Genomic DNA, 5,525 nt, shown 5'->3' on the forward strand with positions numbered 1-5,525 from the left:
ATTATTATTAGTAGTAGTAATATTTATTAGGTACTTAATGTGTGCAGAGCACTGTCCTAAATGCTGGGACAGATTGCCCCCGTGGGGCAAGCTGATCACCTTGTAACCTCCCCTGCGCTTAGAACAGTGCTCTGCACATAGTAAGCGCTTAATAAATGCCATCATTATTATTATTATTATTACAAAGGTGCGAATTAAGCATGGTTCCTGTCCCTCAGGAGGCACTCGCAATCCAAGAATTTAAGTGAGGGGGAAGGGATTGGAGGCAGATCATCAGGAGGGATGAAACGAGGGCCCCAGACTGAGCCCCTTCCTTCCTCTCCCCCTCGTCCCCCTCTCTATCCCCCCCTTCTTACTTCCCCTTCCCCACAGCACCTGTATATATGTATATATGTTTGTACATATTTATTACTCTATTTATTTATTTGTTTATTTTACTTGTACATATCTATTCTATTTATTTTATTTTGTTAGTATGTTTGGTTTTGTTCTCTGTCCTCCCCTTTTAGACTGTGAGCCCGCTGTTGGGTAGGGACTGTCTCTATATGTTGCCAATTTGTACTTCCCAAGAGCTTAGTACAGTGCTCTGCACATAGTAAGCGCTCAATAAATACGATTGATGATGATGATGATGATGATGATGAAGCGTTCAGACAAAACATGAACAAATACAGAAAGCAGGCTCAGAGTCTTGGCGGGGATGGAGAAGCAGAAGCAGCTTTTCTCCCCGGCCCGGCAGGCCCAGAGCATGTTGGAAGTGGGGACCTTCAGTGGCTGGGAGGAAGGCGGTGGCTTTCTCAGAGATTATTTTAGATTTATTTATTTTACTTGTACCTATCTATTCTATTTATTTTATTTTGTTAGTCTGTTTGGTTTTGTTCTCTGTCTCCCCCTTCTAGACTGTGAGCCCACTGTTGGGTAGGGACTGTCTCTATATGTTGCCAGCTTGTACTTCCCAAGCGCTTAGTACGGTGCTCTACACACAGTAAGCGCTCAATAAATATGATTGATTGATTGATTGATTGATCAGCGTTTCAAAGAAAATTTTCCTGCATTTAAATGTCACCCCAACATTTTGGTGGGTCACCATTTCAAAATCAGGCAATCAGTGAAAATCAGGCTAACAGGGGTTTCATTTCAGAAACACTACTTACTGTATAGACTATACTATACTACATATATTACTATAGAGAAGCAGCGTGGCTCAGTGGAAAGAGCACGGGCTTTGGAGTCAGAGGTCATGGGTTCGAATACCGGCTCCACCAATTGTCAGCTGTGTGACTTTGGGCAAGTCACTCCTTCTAGACTGTGAGCCCACTGTTGGGTAGGGACTGTCTCTATATGTTGCCAACTTGTACTTCCCAAGCGCTTAGTACAGTGCTCTGCACACAGTAAGCACTCAATAAATACGATTGATTGATTGATTGATTGATTCTCTGTGCCTCAGTTCCCTCATCTGTAAAATGGGGATTAAGACTGTGTGCCCCCCGTGGGACAACCTGATCACCTTGTAACCTCCCCAGTGCTTAGAACAGCGCATTTATTAAGCGCTTACTATGTGCAAAGCACTGTTCTAAATGCTGGGGAGGATACAAGGTAATCAGGTTGTCCCACAGGGGGCTCACAGTCTTCATTTCCATTTTACAGATGAGGGAACTGAGGCACAGAGAAGTTAAGTGACTTGCCCAAAGTCACACAGCTGACAATTGGCAGAGTAGGGATTTGAACCCATGACCTCTGACTCCAAAGCCCATGCTCTTTTCCACTGAGCCTCACTGCTTCTCCAAGCACTTAATAAATGCCATCATCATTATTATTATTATTATTATATGTTGTTTCCCAACTAGAGACAAAGGGATGGATTTGATTACCGGTCCTTCAAAATCCTTTGGAGTCCAAGATCTCTATGATACAAATTTCTCGTTTCTCACTGAATTCCAGAGTGGAAATGCTCTAAGTTCCTTGCGGGCAGGGTTCGTGATTACCAACTCCATTGTATTACACTCTCCCAAGTGCTTAGTACAGTGCTCCGCACACGGTAAGCACTCAGTAAATAGCATTGATTGATTGCGGGTTTTGGTACTATACTCACTTTCCCAGTCCCGTCATCGAGAGCAGCAACTTTAGGACATATCTACACTCCACGGCCTCTTTCAGGGTCACAGCTGGAGAGTTTCCACTCCTCTACCAGCCTCGGCTACGGGAGGGAGAGTCAAGCTGAGGTCTACCCATTCCATTCCTAGCTTGGCCAGTGGTTAGCGAGTGGAAGGCCATCTGCTACAAGTCAAAACTCACCCATGCTGGGCAGCAGCGGCAGGGGAGAAAGTCGAGGGTGGAGACTCGAATATACCGCGTGGAAGGCGGCAGCGGTAAACCACTTCTGGATTTTTACCAAGAAAACTCTCCGGATCCACTACCGGAACGATCGCGGATAGAGAGCGGGGCGTTCTGGGAGAGATGTGTCCGTGGTGTCGCTATGGGTCGGAAACGACTTGACGGCATAAGACAAGACAAGAGATTCATTCATTTATTCATTCAATCATATTTATTGAGCACTTACTGTGTGCAGAGCACTGTACTAAGCGCTTGGGAAGAACAAGTCGGCGACATATAGAGACAGTCCCTACCCAACAACGTGATCACAGTCTAGAAGGGGGGGACAGACAACAAAAAAAAAAACCATGTAGACAGGTGTCATCATCAGAATAAACAGAAGTAAAGCTAGATTCATTCATTCATTCAATCGTATTTATTGAGCGCTTACTAAGCGCTTTTGGAAGTACAAGTTGGCAACATATAGAGACAGTCCCTACCCAACAGTTGGCTCACAGTCTAGAAGATGCACATCATTAACAAAATAAAATAGTAAATATGTACAAGTAAAATAACTAGAGTAATAAATCTGTACAAATATATATACAAGTGCTGTGGGGAGGGGAAGGAGGAAAGGAAAAAGGGGGCTCAGTCTGGGAAGGCCTCCTGGAGGAGGTGAGCTCTCAGTAGTCTCCCCCTTCTAGACCGTGAGCTCACTGTTGGGTAGGGACCGTCTCTAGATGTTGCCGACTTGGACTTCCCACATGCTTAGTACAGTGCTCTGCACACGGTAAGCGCTCAATAAATACGATTGAATGAATGAATGAATGAATCTAGCTTTACTTCTATTTATTCTGATGACTTGACACCTGTCCACATGTTCTGTCTCCCCCTTCTAGACTGTGAGCCCGTTGTTGGGTAGGGACCGTCTCTAGATGTTGCCGACTTGGACTCCCCAAGTGCTTAGTACAGTGCTCTGCGCACAGTAAGCGCTCATTCTATGCAGTGCAAAGAAACCCTTCTAAATGTTACGTTCATTAAAACTAGAAATACATAAACCTGAAGAAATTCCATTTACATTGGCTTTGGAAAAAAAAAATCTTATAGCTTTGGTTGTCCGTGTTTTCTCTTAAATCTCTTTACAGTGGATTATATATCATCAATTATTTGCTTATATAAATACCCATGCCCCCCTCTAGATTATGAGGTTGTTATGGGCAGGGAACTTGTCTGCTACTTCTGTTGTATTATCTCCCAGTCAGTCAGTCAATCGCATTTATTAAGCTCTTAGTTTGTGCAGAGTAAGTGCTTGGGAGGGTATGATGTAACAGTAAACAGACACATTCCCTGCCCGCAATGAGCTTACAGTCTAGAGGGGGAGACTTACATTACTATAAATAAATAAATTTACAGATATGTACATAAATAGTGCAGAGCTGGGAGGAGGGATGAATAAGGGAGCAAGTCAGGGTGATGCAGAAGAAAGGAGGGCTTAGTCAGGGAAGGCCCCTAGGCCTCTTGGAGGAGATGTGTCTTCAAGCAGTTTGGCTTAATGGAAAGAGCACTGACTTGGGTGTTAGAGGATGTGGGTTCTAATCCCACCTCTGCCGTTTGTCTGCTGTGTGACTTTGGGCAAGCCACTTAACATCTCTGTGTCTCAGTTCCCTCACCTGGAAAATGGGGATTAAGACTGTGAGCCTGACGTGGGACAACCTGATTGCCTTGAATCTACCCCAGTGCTTAGAACAGTGCTTGGAACAGAGTAAGTGCTTAACAATTACCATAATTATCATTCCCAGACTAGTCCCCCATTTCCTCAGCTCCCCTTCCCATCTTTGTCACCTCAACTGGCTCCCTTTGTCCTTTCCCCCTCTCACCACCCCACAGCACTTATGTATGTATGTATGTATGCATATATATGTATATATACATAATTCTATTTATATTGATGCCTGTTTATTTTCTTTGATGTCGATCTCCCCCCTTCTAGACTGTAAGCCCGGTGCGGGCAGGGATTGCCCTCTTTATTGCTGAATTGCACTTTCCCAGCCCTTACTGCAGTGCTCTGCGTACAGTAAGCACTCTCCTAGACTGTGAGCCCACTGTTGGGTAGGGACCGTCTCTATATGTTGCCAACTTGTACTTCCCAAGCGCTTAGTACAGTGCTCTGCACACAGTAAGCGCTCAATAAATATGACTGAATGAATTGAATGAATGAATGGATGAATAAGTCCTCGAAGTGGGGGAGAGTCATTGTCTCTCAGATATAAGGAGGGAGGGCATTCCAGACCAGAGGTAGCACTTCTTATAGCTTTGCACAAAGTAAGTGCTCAGTAAATACTATTGATCGATCAACTGATCGAAAGGATTTCATTTAAATGAATAATTGCATAATGGTGTTTCAAGTTTTATTTTGTTAATGTGTTTTGTTTTGTCGTCTGTCTCCCCCTTCTAGACTGTGAGCCCGCTGTTGGGTAGGGACCGTCTCTCTATGTTGCCAGCTTGGACTTCCCAAGCGCTTAGTACAGTGCTCTGCACACAGTAAGCGCTCAATAAATACGATTGAATGAATGAATGAAAGCGGCTTTCTTTAAGGTAGGCCACACTAGCAATTATTAGCCCAGAGGAAAGATAGACCTCTAGTCTAATTACTGATTACCTTCAGGAGCAATTTTTGCTGGCCCATTTAGCAGAAAATCAAATGAGTTCCCTGCTACATTTTAAGGAACATTTTACACTACATAATTTGACACCTTAGGTGGAATTTTTCGTAATTCATGGCCTGCCCAATACAAACTATCCAGACACCCAACTCTCCTCAGCATCTTGTTTCAGTGAACAAAGTCACTTGTGCAGATCCAGTGATGACTTATGCTGGTGAGTGGTAAATAATGCTTATTTGATTTATTTTACTCCTAGGTATGCCTCTGGAGGACTGAAAAATAAAACAATTGTAGGATGGGGAGTGTTTGTATTTATGTACAAGGTTGGCATGGGCAATTAATCGATTATTCATTCATTCATTCAATTGTATTTATTGAGCGCTTACTGTGTGCAGAGCATTGTACTAAGCACTTGGAAAGTATAATTCAGCAACATATAGAGACAATCCCTACTAATACTAATAGTAATGATGGTCTTTGTTAAGCGCTTACTATGTGCAAAGCTCTGTTCTAAGGGCTGGGGAAGTTACAAGGTGGTCAGTTTGTCCC

General features: G+C 43.6%; 1 non-coding gene across 1 annotated transcript; it reads left to right on the plus strand.

Annotated features, from left to right (window-relative positions):
* Nucleotides 1-2,147: 2,147 nt before the first annotated feature.
* On the plus strand, nt 2,148-2,285 carry LOC119935745. Its single transcript, XR_005453431.1, has one exon. It is a non-coding gene; the product is annotated as a small nucleolar RNA SNORA7 (small nucleolar RNA).
* Nucleotides 2,286-5,525: the final 3,240 nt, after the last annotated feature.

Source organism: Tachyglossus aculeatus, chromosome 1, assembly GCF_015852505.1.
Source record: "Tachyglossus aculeatus isolate mTacAcu1 chromosome 1, mTacAcu1.pri, whole genome shotgun sequence".
In the NCBI taxonomy this organism is placed as follows: domain Eukaryota; kingdom Metazoa; phylum Chordata; class Mammalia; order Monotremata; family Tachyglossidae; genus Tachyglossus; species Tachyglossus aculeatus.